The sequence below is a fragment of the Sminthopsis crassicaudata genome, chromosome X (assembly GCF_048593235.1).
Source record: "Sminthopsis crassicaudata isolate SCR6 chromosome X, ASM4859323v1, whole genome shotgun sequence".
Lineage (NCBI taxonomy): Eukaryota > Metazoa > Chordata > Mammalia > Dasyuromorphia > Dasyuridae > Sminthopsis > Sminthopsis crassicaudata.
In genome coordinates, this window is record NC_133623.1 from 36,792,791 (window position 1) to 36,811,316 (window position 18,526).

The window sequence follows — 18,526 nt, forward strand, 5'->3', positions numbered from 1 at the left end:
CTACTTTGTTTAATTTGTTTTTCCTCATCCTTTTTCTAGTCTGTGGAATATTTTACAACATCCACATCCTGTGTATGGTATATTGTTCCTACCTATTTCCTGATGTTGTGGACTATCTAGTACCCTCCTTTCTAATCCATAAAGAAAATTCCACCCCCTAATTGATATGTGATATTTCATCCCCACCCACTTCCTGCTTGTGAATTAAATTTTATCCTTTGACTTCCTCTTTGCTTGTACTCCCTACTTACTTCTTGCCCAGTTTATATTTGTTGCCCCCTACTTCTTGAACATGCATAAAATTCTACCCACTCCTTTTTTGTCTTTGGGATATATTATACCCACTCACTTCTTGTTTGTACAGGAAAACTCTTCTCCTCTGCTTTCTGTCAGTGTGCCATATTCTTCCAATATATTTCCTGACTGGGCAGTATTTTTTAGATTCACTTCCTGTGCAAATGATATAATATTCCCTCTACTTCCTGCCCATATGATATAGCATGGTTTCTTAGTTTTTGCTCATTCATTCTGTGTTCTATATTTACTCTATCTACTTTCTCACAGTGCAGTATTCTCTCACATACATTATCTGTATGAAGTATATTGTGCTCACCTGGTTTTTTGCCTATGTGATATGTTCTCCCTGACTACTTTCTCCTGGTGTTGTATTTTTACACATCTAGATTCCATGCATGTGATGTATTGTCCTCAGGGCCTTCCTGTTCATGTGATACCTATTCTAATCATCTACTTTCTTTCTGTATGAAATATGTTTATCACTAATTTGCATCCAAGACATAATTTTCTCTCCCACCTGTCCTCTATTTTTTCTCACAACTTCCCATTTTTATAAGATTTTTACCCATCCTTTCATTCCAAAAGACATATTTCTTCTCCTCACCCCCAACACTTTTTGCTCTTGTGTTATATTTTGCTTGCCTGCTCCCTTCCTGTGTATACGTTCTCACTAATTTCCAGTCTTTGTGGCATTTTGTATACTCATTTCTTACTCACATGATGTGTTTTCTTTACTTCCCAATCTGTGCAATAAATTTTGGACATTTGCTTCCTTCCATATAGTGTCACCTACCTTTTTCCTACCATTTCTTGCTATGGTGGTATTTTTTTTTCTGATGCAGCTGTTTCTGGTTTAGGATTTTATACCCACTCTGCTATCTTGAGAGATATGTCCTGCAACTTGCTTTTTGCCTGTATTATATTTTTCTCAACTTATGTCTACATTTCCATTATTTTTCACTCACTCTCTTCCTGCCAGTGCACAAAATCTACCCACCAACTTCTTGTCTGTGTGATACATCCACTACTGCCTTAGTGATATATTTTCCTTCCTTCCAGTGCACAATTTACCACACACTCATTTCTTGGACTTGGAGTATATCTTGCACAACTACTTTCTGCTCATTCATTATATCCTACATATGACTTCCATGCCATTTGATATATTTTAAAGCCCATTTCTTGACCATGTGATATATTTTACCGACTCACTGTGCTTCAGACATTCTCTTTTCCTGTCCTGTGTGATATGTTCTATTCACCAATTCCTACCAGTATAGTATTCTTTGCTCATCTTGTGCCTTTGCATGTTCTGCAGTATAACCACCCTTTCCCGCCTCTTTTATGCCCTTTCTTCCTGCCTGTACAATATATTTTTCTCACTCACTTCCTTGAAGTATAGTTTTTCCTGACTACTTCCTGACTGTGTATCATGTTTGGCATACCTCCTTCCTATACCTGGAAAATATTATGCTCACCTGCTTCCTATCTTTGTAAAATTTTCAACCCATCTCTTTCTTTTTCATGTGATCAATTTTTCTCCTGATACACCCCCTGCTAGTTTGGAGTTTTCTATCTGCCCTTTCTACCTAAGGGATTTATTTTGCATTCCCACTTATTTCCATGTGATATATTTTACTTACTTCCTGCTACTGCAGACTTTTCTATCCAATCACTTTTTCTCCACATAATATATATTTTGCTCACCTATTTTCTTCCTTCAAGTTCTGGATTTCAGGCCATCCACTTCCTCCTTTTCTATGAATTTTTTTCTTCCACAACTGCTGGTCATACAGATTTGTTTCTCTACCCTTCCTGTATGAGAACTATAGTTTGGCTACCTGTTTTTCACCCATGGGATGTTTTGCTCACTCACTACCATTGCATGGTTTTCCTAACCATAGACTTCCTGCTTCTAGTGATAATTTTTGCCCATTTCCTCTCTTTGAGATTTATTTTGCTTTTCCACTTACAAACTGATATGTTCTTAATAACTACTTCTTTCTGATTTGAATTATTTTTCTGAAGCACTTCCTGGAAATGTGTGTGTGTGTTTTTTTGTTTTTTTTTTACCCATATCCAGCCTAGATGATATATTCCATTCTTATACTTCCTGCATTTGCACAATTTTTTGCCTACTCACATCTTAAATGTGTGTGATATTTTGCCCACTGGCTTCCTCCTCATATGCAATATTTCACTCACCTATTTTCTGTCCCAGTGATACATTCTATACCTTGACTCATCAGTGTGTAATTTTCTACTTAATCACTTCCTGTCAGAGTGCAGTATTTCACGCCCCTTCACTTCCTGTCCATGTGACATATTTTGCACATTTCCTTTTTGCCAATATACATTTTCTACCTATCTCTTGCCTTGCCTGGGCCAAATACTCCACTTTACCACTTCTTACCCTTGTGCTCTATTTTGTTCCCAATCTACTTACTTGCCTATGCTCAACTTTCCACTCATACAACTCTTTCCTATGTGATGTATTCTGCTCAGCCATTTTATGCCCGAGCATGATATTCTCGCCATCTTTTTATTGCCCACATAATATTTTTTGGTCACCTATTTCCTGTAAGTCCACTATTTTCTGTCCTCCCACCTCTTTCTCACGTGATACATTATTACCAGTTAATTCCTTCTAATGCAGAGAATAGTCTACTCACTCTCCGGACCTGAGAAATTTATGCCACTCATTTACCTTTTGCCTCTGTGATATATTTTGCTCACCCACTAAGTGCCATTGTGATGTATTCTCCTAACTCTCTTCCTTCTCATGCATATTTTTTACCTATCTGTACCTGCTTGTGCCCCATTTTTTACCCACAAACTTTTTCCCCTTGAAATATTTTCCACTTACCTCTTCCCTGCCCATGCATGATTCATCTTTCTTTCAGCCCATGTAGTATGTTTGTGCATATACTCCTTGCCCCAAAGATGTATTTTTGTTTACCTTCTTCATGCCAGTTCATGATTTTCTGCCCTGCCATGTACTGCTGTTGCAATTGAGAAAAATTATTATTTTTAAATAACCAATTATGAAATTAGGTTTTTTTTTTCCTATTTCATTCAGGAACCAGTCCTTCTAGTCTCTGAAAAAGACAGGACCAATGATGAGATTGGCCTAACCCCTCCAGGAATATTCTTCTCAATCCTCTAGGCAGGATGCCAGCCAACAAGGAGATCTTACTTCTGATTAAAGTGTAAAGAGAATTAAATCTAGGTGAATTCTGGCCCTAAAAAGCTTTGGTCCCAAATGGGCATTCAGTGATCTCTATGGTTGTCTTTGGTTACTGAGAGAAACCATTGATCGTCAGCTTATTGATTATTTCCTAGCCTAATTAACAGATTATTATTCTCCCCAAAATTCTCATTTATGTTACAATATAATATTATCACACAATTCATGCCTACGGAGCATTATCTACCTGAGAGCTATATTCCATATACCTACTTTTTCTCCCTGTGATTTATTCTGCTCACACATATTCTTCACATGCAGTTTTTTACCTGCTCACATCTTTGCTGTGTGATCTATGTTACCCACTTTTTCTACTCAGCAAATATACCCTGCCCACCCACCCCCTGTTTATGTGATATAGTTTTCCCTCTTACTTTCTATGAGTACACTATTTTCTTCCTACCCAATTCCTTTATGTGAGATAAATTTTTTTTCATGCATTTCCTGCAATGCAGAATTTTCTAACAGATTTCCCTATCTAAGGTGTGTATGTCCATGTGATGTGTTATGATCATTCATGTCTTTGCAAGCCATGCTTTTCAGCCTATTCATTTGGTGCTTATATTCAGTTTTCTATCACCTCAGTTTTTTCCCCATGCAATATATTCTGCACACTCACTTCCCAGGCAGTAAATTTTGTACACTTTCATCCTACCCATGTCACGTAATTCCCCCCCACCACCACAGTCACTTTTTCCATGCATTATATTCTCCCTGCTCTCCTTCCTTCATCTTGCTCTCCCATGATATTCAACCCACCATTATATATCTGAGCTGCTCAATTCTGCCTGTCTAATAATTTTTGTTCATTTGTTTCCTTCTTGTGAAATCTTTTTGAACATGTATTTATTTCATACCTCTTATAGTTTACTCAACTATGTCTTATTTAATTCATTATTTTCTACTGCACACTTCCTACTAGTGGGGCAAGTTGGCTTTTTTGGCACTGCATATTTTACCCACTCACTTCCTTCTCACATGCTCTATTTTGCCCAACATCTTTTGGCTTACCTACTTCCCTGCCTGTTGTGTCCTGCTTTCTAGAGCCCCCACGCTGGGGTAATTATACCGTCTTGATGGAGAAGTGATGAGACAGCACTCCTGAGGATGGTGGAAAAATGGAGTCCATGTTTTACAAAGTCTTTCCCCTTCTCAGGAAGGCCCAGAGCCCTCAGGAGAGATGGGGGGGAGCGAACCAGACATTGTCTGCGGGTTCCCTCTGGGCTGAAGGGCCTTATACCTTACCCAGAGTTTTCCCACTGACTGTGACCCTCTATACCCACCTTTTCCCCTTATATCCCCCCCACCCCACTGTGTGACATATTTTTCTCACTCATTTTCTGGTAGCACAACATTATCCATTCACTCACTTCCTGCCTGTGGAATCTATTTTACCTAATTCCTGCCTGTCTAGTGTTTTGTACCAACCTTTCCTACCCAAAAGATATATTGCACCCATTTAGTTTTTGCTTGTGATAGTTTCCTCATTCATTCTTTGAAAGTATAAACTGCTCTAATCACAACTTGCCTGCCTAATAAATTCGCTTTTTGTCTTATATTGGCAGTCTACCTTCTGCAGAATGGTTATTTAGGGAATACTGGACTTGGTGTTTTCTTTACCCTCCCTGGAGGTCTCCTCCAATGCCCTCTGTAATAATCCCTGTGTGAGCAGAAGCCAGCTCCTTTCCATAATCAAGACTCCATATACGTGATCAGAAGGGCTATTGTGACTAGGGGACTTGTAGTATCTGGCTTTCTGATCACCTCACATTCCTTATTTGCAGTTCCCTTCCCCTTGTCCCACATACTTTCTGCCATGAAGCCCTCTTTTTTATATTGTTTTTTTAGAAATAGGCCTAATACCAACACCTTCAAGTGCAGGTTGGGTGAAATAAGGCAATTAAAAGTCATTGAACAGTTAACAAAAGGGGGTAGAGTTTGACCTAACAGCAAGGATTTGTGTAAAAATCATAGTAACACTTAACTTCTATAAACAGGTCTCCCTACCCCCTGCCCATATAGCAGCTCATCTGCTAAGCAAGGTAGAGTATGAGTATTTATGTGGCCTAGATATCCATCCAGTTGGAGGAACCTGAACTTAAGGTTGGATTTTTTATGCCCTTATGTGACCAGGAAAGTTTGTTAAGTGGGAGGAGACAATTAGCTCCCTGGGATATCTTTAATACTACTTATAGAAAACTAATCCCTGTTCTAGGCAAATGGGAGAATGATGACTCTGGTCTTATCACAGAGGTGATTTGGAGAATTTTTTCTATAATTGTTGATAGATTGGATTTCTCTGGAAAGATCCTTTTAGTATTCATTGAACATTAATCTTAAAATTTGAATCGCTTCCATATATATCTTGGATTTGAGACTTTAGACAGGGGAAATTGCAGAAACATTTTTTTCTAGTAATCTGTTTCCTTTCTATTTTTACTACATTAGACCTCTTTCTGTAAAAAAAAAAAAAAACTTTTAAATTTAATGTAATCAAAATGTTTTTCTCATGTGATCTCCAAAACTTTTGTCATTGTTTTCCTAGCTCTATTTTTAAAAAATGTCAGGTTGTATATTGGATCATTTGCTGTCTAGGGGAGGGGAAGATGGGGAGGGAAGGAGAAAAATTTGGAACACAAGGTTTTGAAAGGAGGAGTGTTGAAAACTATCTTTGCATGTATTTTGAAAAATAACAAAAAAAAAACTATTATTCTAAATAAAAAAGCTATAAGTTGGGAACTTGGGCACAGCACTGAATAAGTAAATTGATTTAGGCAGTATTGTCATTTTATTATATTGATCCAAACTAGCCATGAGCAATTAATTTTATATAGTCATTGAGGTCTACATTATGGCAAAGTCTTCATATGCCTGGAGTAAACATCCATCGAAGTCATCAATAAGTTTAAGGTCTGTTGGTTACTCTCAATTTGGTTTAGCCCATCTTCCAAAATAGTTTTACTGAGGCCTGACCACTGTCAGATTTAAACTCAGGTCTTACTAGCTTCAGCTCCAGGTTTAGGGCTCTATCTGCTGCCTTGACCATCTCAAAACTCCTTGTGGAGTAGACATATGAGAACAATTTGTTCCAGTGGCCATGAAGGCAGCTTAAGGGGGCACTATGTGTTCTGCAGTACTTGTAGCCAGGTCAGAAATCAAAGTTTCCAAAGTCATCTGCTGCATCCCAAAGCATAGCCAGTCATCTTGACTTTTGTTTTGCCACTGAACTTTGATGTTTCTGGAAGAGAGAGTGAGGCTGGTAACTTTGTGCAACTCCATCTTACTTAAATTCAATTCACATATGAGGTAAGACATTATCCCAAGATGTCATTGGTCCTTTTTGAAAGCAAAGGATGAATAACAACAACAGCAGAGATTATTTTATAATTATATTAATAGAATCCCAGGTTAAAATGTAGTAGTTATACTCCTCAAAATATGAGAGCTTTTGTAGTATTTTGACTTTTTCCTAGGTCTTCCTTTTTGATTTTATTGGTCATGTGCTAAAGATTTTCATGAATCTATTATATGTTTTCAAATTGCAAAAAATTATTAGTGATTTTAATTCATTTTAGTTGATTCTTTTAGGTTCTATAAGTAATCCATCATGTAATCTGCAAAAAAGGGCAATAATTTTGTTTCTTCTGTATATGTGTTTATTTCTTCATGTTCTTTTTCTTATCTTATTCCTATAGTTAACTTTTCAAGGACAATATTATATTGTAGTGATGGTAACGGTTAATTTTGTTTTATCCCTAATGTAACAGGAAAGGGCTCTGATTTTTCTCTATTTTGTATGCTTGCTCTTGGATTTAGATAAATTCTATTAACCCATTATGGTCAAATTATTCCTAGATATTTTAATAAGAATTGGTGCTAGAAATTGAGAAAAGCGTCTCTTGATATAATATGTAGTTTTATCATTTATAATATCAACATAGAATATTATATTTTTAGCCTTTATATTGAAGCAACTCTGCATTCTTGACATAAATCCAATTAGATAATAGTATATAATTTTTCTAATATGTTTTAGCCTACTTGCTAATATTTTATTTAAAATCAATGTTCACTAAAAATATTTGTAGTTTTCTTTCCTACTTTGAGTCTCTTTGGTTTAAGGGACAAGAAATATTTGTATCATAGAAAGATTCTGGAAGCATGCCTTATTTTCTTATTATCATATTATTATCATTATCAGGGTATTGGGTCTAATTTTTGAATATTTAACTATTATGTAAATCTATTTGGTTTGGGAGTTTTATAATAGGGACTTGATTTATGGTTTGTTTAATTTCTTCTGATATAAGGTTATTGTAATAGTCTCTTTTTGTTATTCTATTTAATATAGTTTAAATTTTTATCTCTATCCTTTAAGTTATAAGTGATATTAGCATATATTTGAACAAAATAATTTCAGATCATTTTTTTCATTTCTTCTTTAATGATTTTGAATTTTCTTTGATCATTTTTGCTATGAATACTTTTATCTTCTTTCTCTTTTTAAATATAGATGGGTACAGTGGGATACAGAAAGTAATGGCCAGAAATTTTGAATTCAAATCTACCTTCAGACACTTAATAGTTATGTGACCCTAAACAAGTTATTTAATCTCTGCCTGCCTCAGTTTTCTCACTAGTAAAATGAGCATAATAACTGTACCTACTTCCCAGGGTTACTGTGATAATAAAATGAGAATTTCATAATCTTAAAAAAACTATGTAAATTGTACAAAGGCCACTATTATTTTTATTGTTATCATTATGGCAAACACAATTTTGTCTATGTTTCCCCAAAAATGTCAGTTTCCGGTTTTCTTAATTCAATAAGTTTTTCTTTCTGTTTTATTGGTCTTTGCTTTAATCTTTGCAGTTTCTACTTTGTTAATCAGATGAGGGTTTTTTGTACATTGTTCAGATTTTTAAAATTGCATACACCATTTGCTCATGTAAACATTATCTTTTATTGATTAAAGCATTTTTCATTCAAAAAATTCACTCAGACTTGGTTTTGGCTTCATCACATAAATTTTCTTATGTTATTTCATTATTGCTATTTTAATTAATGAAATTTTCTATGTTTATTTCTTTTTTGAAAACCAGTTCTTTAGACTTGTGTTATTTATCTTCCATTTTTTCTTTAACAGCCCTTTATTGAATATATATTGTATCATATTATGATCAACGAATGATGTTTAGTATTTTCTTTTTTCTACGTTTTTAGTGAGGTCTTTATGCTTCTGCTACATAGTCAATTTTTGTAAAGGTAGACTATATAGTGGAAGTGTTTCTAAATTCCTTTTTCTTTCTATTTGATGATCACTAGACATCTTTTATCTCTAATTATTTTAAACTTCTATTAAATTCTTTATGTTTTTTCTTACTTATCTTTCTGTTAGACTTCTCTGGGTCTGAAAGGCATGCAATATGTTATTCCATTATAATTGTTTTAACATCTATTTCTTTTTTTCCAAATAGTTATAACAACTTTTTTTTATTAAATTCTTTCATTTTCAAAACATGTACATGGATAATTTTCAGCATTCACTATTGCAAAAACCCTCCACCCTCTCCCCTAGACAGCAAGTAATACAAAATATTAACATCTATTTCTTACTCTGGTTCATTTGCTTTTTTATTATTTAGATACTATGATATTAAGTGCTTCTATGTTTAGTATAACTCTGGATTTTTTTATCTGTGGTATCTTTAAACATAATATAGGACACCTGCTTATCTCTTTTTATTTTGTCTAACAATCCTTCCCTATGTAATTCCCTTATTAAACAAGTATGTGGATTTTTCTCCTTTGCCTGATATTTGTATTTCCATTTTAAAATGTCTATTCAGATCTATCCATTTTCTCAATAAATGACTGGAAATCCTTCTTTTCATAAGTCCATATTTTTTCAATAGGATTTTACATATTTTTGCCAAATAGGTTAAACTCTAATGTAAATCTTTACATTTTTATCTATTAAAATATATTCTAAACTCCTCTCTCTCTCTCTCTCTCTCTCTCTCTCTCTCTCTCTCTCTCTCTCTCTCTCTCTCTTCATAGTGATAACTGCTAAATCTTAATGTGATCCTTATAGCAGCTCCTTTGTATTTGAATTCCTTTTGGGCTACATGTAGTATTTTTTCATTTAAATTAAACTTCTGATTTTGACTATGATGTTCTGAAGAGTCAATTTTCAGATGTCTTCTAGAGTTGATAGGTAGATTCTGTTTTTACTTTCTGAGTTTGGGGCAGACTTTATTTTTAATTTCTTGATATATGTTATGTAGGTTTTTTTCAGATGATGCTTTTTAGACAATACAATAATTCTTACAGCATGTCCCCTTTCCCTGTTTTCCTTGGAAGTTGTTTTAGATATTATATATGTTAGATTTCCTTCTCTTTTTCCCCCAGGTTTCTGGTTTGATTTTTATATTTCTTACTGTTTTACTGAATCATTGTATTCTGTTTGGCTCATCGTAATCATGAGATTATTTAGGTCCGAAGTAAAGTGTTTCACCATCTGTTTCTTCTAAGGTGTCAGTTGTACTGGCCTATTTTCATCTCTCATTTTTCCATTCTATATCTTGTTTCAATTCCTCCAGGTACTGCTATAGTCCCCATGATCAGGATATTTCTTTCCCCAAATTAGTTTTTCTCTTTTGTGTTTACCTCTTGGTTTTATCTTAATTTCCTCATTTTACTCAGTGTTTCCCTTGGTTTTCTGGTGGCAAGGAATGGGGAGTGATAAGGGAATGAGAAAAATATACTTGGAACAAGCACTAATGGTAGAGGCAGGATCTGCATACTCTTAAGTAATTGGTCAATCTAGATAGGTTCCATTCTTCAGTACACTTTGGGGATTCCCCTAATACTATGTCCTTCTTTACCCTCCATCTCCTATTACTGAATTTCTTCAAAATTCAGTCTTCAAAAAAAAAGCCACAACAGGAATATCTTCATCCTCTTCTCTTTTTATAGTTATGCTCCCTTTCATATCTTTTGCCCTATTAAAATGTAACCTAAGGTACAACAGGTACTTTATTTTTGGCATTCCTGGTATGTAACACAGTGCCCAACCCCTAATAAATGGTTAGCAAATATTTGTTTTCTTTTCCTTCCTTTCTTCTATGAGGAATTTCTCTTGTCAAAAGATTTGGGACCTTTCCTAACCATAGACTTCTTTCCATTCTCTTGTCTAGCTTAGGGGCTGCTTCTATGCTGGATATTCCCCACAGACTTCAAAGAAAGTTTAGGTTGAATTTTTTTCTAGGATCTAGGGTTTTTATTAAAGTTTTTTAATTTTTAAAAGATATACAAGGATAATTTGTCAACATTAACCTTTGTAAAACCTTTCATTCCAATTTCCCCATTTACCCTACCCCCTCCCATAGATGGCATATAATGAATATATGTTAAACATGGTAATTATATGTTAGATATAATATGGTATACATTTTTATACAATTATCATGCCACACAAGAGAAATCAGATAAAAAAGGAAAAAAATGAGAAAGAAAAAAAATGCAAGCAAACAACAAAATAGAGTGAAAATGCTGTATGGTGATCCGCACTTAGTTCCCACAGTCCTCTCTCTGGGGTGTAGATGGCTCTCTTCATCACAAGATCATTGGAACTGGTCTGAATCATCTCATTGTTGAAAAGAGCCACATCCATCAGAAATGATCATCATATAATCTTGTTGCCATGTGCAGTGATCTCCTGGTTCAGTTCTTATCACTTAGCATCAGTTCATGTAAGTCTCTCCAGGCCTCTCTGAAATCATCCTGCTGATTATTTCTTATAGAACAATAATATTTCATAACATTCATATACCATAACTTATTCAGGCATTCTCCAACAGAAGGACATCCACTCAGTTTCCAGTGTCTTGCCACTACAAAAAGGGCTGCCACAAACATTTTTGCACGTGGTTTCCTTTCCCTCCTTTAAGATCTCTTTGGGATATAAATCTAGTAGAAATATTGTTGGATCACAGGGTATGCACATTTTGATAGCCCCTTGAGCATAATTCCAAATTATTCTCCAGAATGGTTGGAACACCTTACAACTCTACCAATAATGTATGTGTTCCAGTTTTCCCAAATACCCTCTAAGAGTCCTCATTGTCTTTTCCTGTCATCCTCGCCAATCTGAGAGGTGTGAAGTGTTATCTCAGAGTTGTTTTAATTTGCATTTCTCTGATCAATCGTGATTTAGAGCACCTTTTCATATGAATATAAATGATTTTAATATATCATCTGAAAATTGTTTGTTGATATCTTTGACCATTTATCAATTGGAGAATGACTTGAATTCTAATAAATTTGAGTCAATTCTCTATATATTTTAGAAATGAGGCCTTTATTAGAACTTTTGAATGTAAAAAAATGTTTTCCCAGTTTATTGCTTTCCTTTTCATCTTCTCTGCATTGGTTCTGTACAAAAACTTTTTAACTTAATGTAATCATAATTATTTATTTTTTGTTCAGTAATAACTTTCAGTTCTTCTTTGGCCACAAATTCTTTCCTTCTCCACAGATCAGAGAGGTAAACTATCCTTTGTTCTTCTAATTTGCTTATAACATCACTCTTTATGTCTAAATCACAAACCCATTTCAATCTCATTTTGATATAGGGTGTTAGGTGTAGGTCAATGCATAGTGTCTGCCATATTAGTTTCCAGTTTTTCCAGCAGTTTTTGTTAAACAGTGAATTTTTATCCCAAAAGCTGGGGTTTGGGGGCTTGTCAAATACTAGATTATTATAGTCATTGACTGTTTTGTCCTGTGAACTGAACCTATTTCACTGAGCGATTTTTCTATTTCTTAGCCAGTACCAAATGGTTTTGATGACCACTGCTTTTTGTAATATAGTTTTAGATCTGGCACAGCTAGACCACCTTCATTTGCATGTTTTCATTAATTCCCTTGATATTCTTGACCTTTAGTTCTTCCAGATAAACTTTATTATTTTTTCTAGCTTTGTAAAATAATTTCTTAGGAGTTTGATTAGTATGGCACTGAATAAGTAGATGTATTTAGGTAGTATTGTCATTTTTTTTATATTAGTTCAGCCTACTTGTGAGCACTTACAATTGATTAGATCTGACTTTATTGGTGTGTTAAGTGTTCTGTAGTTGTGTTCATCTAGTTCCTCACTTTGCCTTGGCATGTAGAGTCTCAAATATTTTATATTATATACAGTTATTTTAAGTGGACTTTCTCTTTGTATCTCTTGCTATTGGACTTTCTGGTAATATACAAAATTACTGATGATTTATGATTTATCCTGCAACTTTGCTAAAGTTGTGAATTGTTTCTACTAGTTTTTACTTGATTCTCTAATGTTCTCTAAGTATACCATCATATCATCTGCAAAGAGTGATCATTTGGTTTCCTCATTACCTACTCTAATTCATTTAATCTCTTTTTTTTTGTCTTATTGCCAAAGCTAACATTTCTAATACAATATTGAACAGTAATGTTGATAGTATAACCTTGTTCACCCTGATCTTTTTGGGAATGGTTCTAGTTTGTCCTCATTATACAATAATGATTGCTGATGGTTTTAAATATATGCTACTGATCATTTAAAAGAAAACTCCATGTATTCCTATATTCTCTAGTGTTTTAATAGGAATGGATGTTGGGTTTTATCAAAGATTTTTTAATCAAAAGGGTTTTTTTTTCATCTATTGAGATAATCATATGAATTTTGTTAGTTTGGTTAAATCAAATATGCTAATAGTTTTCCTAATATCGTACCAGCCCTGCATTCCTGGTATAAATCTTACTTGGTTATAGTATATTATCCTGGAGATGACTTTATTTATCTCTTTGCTAATGTTTTATTTAAGATTTTTGCATCAAAAAAAATTAAAAAAAAATATTTTTGCATCAATATTCAATAGGGAAATTGGTATGTAATTTTCTTTCTGTTTTCATCCTACATGGTTTAAATATCAGCACCATATCTGTGTCATAAAAGGAATTTGGTAGGACTCATTCTTTCCCTATTTTTTCAAATAGTTTACATAGTATTGGAATTAATTGTTCGTTAAATGTTTGGTAGAATTCGCATGTAAATCCATCTGTACATGGAGATTTTTTTTCTTAGGGAGTGTATTAATAGTTTGTTCTATTTCTTTTTCTAAAATGGTATCACTTGAATAATTTATTTCCTCTTCTGTTAATCTGGGCTATTTATATTTTTGTAGGTTTTCCTTAATTTCACTTAGATTATCGTATTTATTGATATATAGTTAGGCAAAATAACTCCTAATTATTGCTTTAATTTCCTCCCTCTTCATTGGTGGAAAGTTTTCCATTTTGATTTTTTTATATTAACAATTCAGTATCGTTCTTTCTGACCATTTGGAAAAGGTAATAGTATTTACTAAGAGCAAATGTGAATTTATCAAGAATAGATAATGAGATAACCCCCATTTTCTTCTTCTCTTTTTGACAGGTTTACCAAACAAGAACAAGTGACAAATATAATAGACAGATCTTATATGAATTTCATTGAGGATGATGATAAAATTTCTCACTCAATTCTTGAGGACAAGATGATTAGGTATGACTTAGACAGTAATACACTACATTCTATTCATGTTTAAAGAACAATAATGAATAATTTCATCCTGGTAGAAGTTTTTCAGAATTGTCCTTGGGTTTTGTGATTTCCTCTCATGTACTATCTTTAAGAATTTTTATGGATGACTTGGATGAAGGCATTAATGGATCACTTGGGAAATGTGTATTTTACACAAAGCTAAGAGAAAAAGCCCATGTCTTTGAGCAACAGTCAGGTTTCTTTTTTAATTTTAATTTTATTTTTTTCAATTTAAAAGCCTCTCCCTCCTTCCAATTACATTCTCACCCATTGAGAATGCAAGCAATATGATACCTATTATACATATTATATCATGCAAAACACATTTCCCCATTATATATGTTCCATTAAAAAATAAGAAAAATAGAGAAAAGAAAATAAATCTGCTTCAGTTTGTACTCAGAGAACATCAGTGGACACTATCCATATCTGGAGGTGGATAGCATTTTATGTAATGAGTTCTTTGGAGTTGTGTTGGCTCATTGCTTGGATCAGAGTTACTAAGTCTTTCTCTGTGATTATCTTTACAATATTGCTCTCACTGTAGATTGTTCTCTGGTTCTAGTCAGTTTGATTACATCTATTTGTATAAATCTCAGATTATTTTTCCTGAAACCTCTATCATTTCTTACAGTTCTATAATATTCCATCACATTCATTTCCCTTTACTAGTTCAGTCATTCCCAAATTGATGGGAGTCAATTAGTTTCTACTTCTTTGCCACCATAAAAAAAAAAAAAAAAAAAAAAAAAAAAAAAAAAAAAAAAAAACCACAATACCCTGCTGTATTTTTGTACACATGCATCGTTTTCCTTTTCCTTTAACTTCTTTGGGGTATAGACCTACAAATATTATAGTACTCTTGCTGAGTAAAGAGGTATACACAGTTTTATACTCTTTTGGGGATAGTTCCAAATGCTTCTTCAGAATGTTTGGACTAGTTCATAGCTCTACTAATACTGCATTATCTGTTTTTCCACATACTCGCTAGTATTCATTATATTTCTTTTCTGTCACCATAGCCATTCTGAAGGAGATGAGGAAGTATCTCAAAGCTATTTTAATTTGCATTTCATTAATTATTTGTGGTTTACAGCATTTTTATAACTTTGGGTTTTATAACTATTGATAGCTTTGGTTTTTTCTTCTAAAAACTAACTGTTCATTTCCTTTGACCACTTATCAATTGGGAAATGGTTCCTATTTGTATGAATTTTATGAATTTATGAATGGCTCCTAATTTTATTAATTTGTTCTTACTACAAAGGTTTTTCTCAGTTTCCCATCTTTTTTCTAAATTTGGCTTTGTTGGTTTTGTTTTTACAAAACCTTTTAATTTTATGTAATCAAAATTGCACATTTTATCTCCCATGATCCTTTCCATTTTTGTTTGATCATGAAGTTTTCCCATATTCATAGATTTGACAAACACTTTCTTCCATGTTCCACCTACGTATTTATATTACCTTTTATGTCTAAGTCATGTACTCATTTTGAGCTTATCTTCCACTGATATATTAAAATGTTGTAATCTAGGAGTTCTGGCCATGTCCATTTTGTTTCTCCACCTTCTTGACCCAACTCCCTTATCTTCTCCTGATCCTTAAGCAGCAGGATCAAAATTTCATAGCTCTGGCATGGACTTATTTCTTGCTATAGTCAGATAGCCCCACAACTTTGGTAAAGTATGAAATAATCTTGGTCTCTAAGTCATGAGATCCAACTTATCTTTGTCCTTAACCAGTGGAGTGAACTTGGAAGCCAATATATTTCTTTGGCCTTTGGCCTTCTATTTTATAAAATGAGAATGTGGACTTAGATAATCTCTAATATCTATGGTGACTTTTAAATGCTATGATTTTAAGCCCTAATGACCTCAGCCATGACGTTCTTTCTTAGCTTACAATTCTACTATTTATATAATTTTGCTTCTTCTTGTTTACTTGCTACTCTTAGTGTAAGACCAGGAACATCCTATAAGGAGTCAAGAAATCAGTGGGATCAACTGGGATTGGAGCTGGGAGATCTGAGGCTCACTAAGTTTTTCTTTTTTCTTTTTTTTTTTTTTTTTGGAATTTTTTTTTCACAGTATATATGCATGAGTAACTTTTTTAATAATATTATCCCTTGTATTCATTTTTCCAAAGTATCCCCCCTCCTTCCATTCCCTCCCCCCGATGGCAGGCAATCCCATACATTTTACATGTGTTACAGTAAAACCTAGATACAATATATGTGTGTAAATACCATTTTCTTATTGTACATTAAGTATTAGATTCCGAAGGTATAAGTAACCTGGGTAGATAGACAGTAGTGCTAACAATTTATATTCACTTCCCAGTATTCCTTCTCTGGGTGTAGTTATTTCTGTCCATCATTGATCAACTGGAAGTGAGTTGGATCTTCTTTATGTTGAAGATATCCACTTCCATCAGAATACCTCTTCATACAGCATTGAAGTGTACAGCGATCTTCTGGTTCTATTCATTTCACTCAGCATCAGTTGATGTAAGTCTCTCCAGGCCTCTCTGTATTCCTCCTGCTGGTCATTTCTTACAGAGCAATAATATTCCATAACCTTCATATACCACAATTTACCCAACCATTCTCCAATTGATGGGCATCCATTCAACTTCCAGTTTCTAGCTACAACAAAAAGAGCTGCCACAAACATTTTGGCACATACAAGTCCCTTTCCACTCTTTAGTATTTCTTTGGGATATAATCCCAATAACAGCAATGCTGGGTCAAAGGGTATGCACAGTTTGATAACTTTTTGGGCATAGTTCCAAATTGCTCTCCAGAATGGCTGGATTCTTTCACAACTCCACCAACAATGTATCAGTGTCCCAGTTTTCCCACAGCCTCTCCAACGTTCATCATTATTTGTTCCTGTCATCTTAGCCAATCTGACAGGTGTGTAGTGGTATCTCAGAGTTGTCTTAATTTGCATTTCTCTGATCAGTACCCACTAAGTTTTTCAATGGCCAAATGGCAGAAAATAAAACTTGTACTTCCACCTCACAGGATTGTTGTGAGGAAAGAGCTTTAAATACTTTAAAACAATTCAGAAATGTGAACTGTTATTGTTTCTGTTATCCAGGTCCAAATTATAATCTTAGGTAAACAGGCTAGTGCATACTAGTTAAAACAGGTTCAGAACAGCTAACCAGTATGGACCAGTTAAAACGAATTTAAACTGGCTCAGACCACTTTATACTGGTTTAAGCAGGCTAGTATTGGCTAAGACTAGTTTAAAACTAACCCTTTGTGAAATTTTATTGGCAAGATACTGAAGTAGTTTTCCATTTCCTTTTCCAATTCATTTTCCATGAGGAAACTGAGGTAAACAGAGTTAAGTGGTTTGCCCACAGTTACAAAATTAGTAAGTATCTAAGGCCAGATTTGAACTCAGAGAGATGAGGTTTCCTGACTCCAGGCCTGGTACTCAATCCACTCCTACCATCTGTCTGCCCTGATATAGATGATAGCTATTTTTATTTGCTTATAGCATGAAATATTGCCAGGCAATTGAGACATACTAGAGAGATTTTATGTGAAATTGGCATAGAGCGACATAGAATATTAGACCTGAGAGAACTCCTGGTTACTTCATTTTAGAGATGAGGAAACTGAGTCCCAGCAAAGGCAATAATTTGCCCTAGGTCACACAATTAATAGCAGAACCAAGATGGCCCCGGGTCTTTTGACTTGTACTACACCATAATGGCTCACAAAGTGAATGTTTAATGTTAACAAATTGGAGAAATTCAAGATTAAAACATAAGAACTTTCTAATACCCATTACCAAAACTGAGAGAATCATCATGTCTTTGTGTGCAAACATTATACTTAAAGAGAAAATTATTTTCTAGGGAGGGACTTATGGTGTCTTTCTTTTCAAACTCATGAGATAGATGGACATCACACATGCCATTGTATAAGACCCTCACAATGATCCCAGAAACTAGTTGGGATAGATGATATTCATTCTTTTTCATAGATGAGGAAATTAAAATGATCTCAACAAGGTCTTACAGCAAGTAATAACAGAATTGAGACTGGAGCCTCCCCACCTCTTCTGTCTTTAAATCTAGTGCTCCTTCTAGTCTCCACTTAACAACTCCAGTAATCTGATTCTTCATTTGTAAAATGAGTGCTTTGAGAGATGTGGTCCTTCTAGCTTGAAATCCATGCCAGTGTGATGCTATCTTTTCTTTAGCATGAAGAAGAGAACATGGAGCAGGGATCTTGGCAGGTTTTAGGTATTTGAAGTGCATCTTATAGAAGAATAATTCATTTGTGAAGCTTGGCTTCAGATGGGATAAATAGGAAAAGTTCAGTTGACTAAGTCCATTAATGTCCC

At 34.2% G+C, this 18,526-nt stretch overlaps 1 long non-coding RNA gene across 1 annotated transcript in view; it reads left to right on the forward strand.

The window, feature by feature from the left end:
- Nucleotides 1–14,122, forward strand: part of LOC141548411 (uncharacterized) — a 320,862-nt gene extending 306,740 nt beyond the window's left edge. Inside the window, exon 5 of the long non-coding RNA XR_012483938.1 lies at nucleotides 14,014–14,122. This is a non-coding gene — a long non-coding RNA (uncharacterized LOC141548411). The remainder of the gene's footprint in view (nucleotides 1–14,013) is intronic.
- The last annotated feature ends 4,404 nt before the right edge of the window (nucleotides 14,123–18,526 follow it).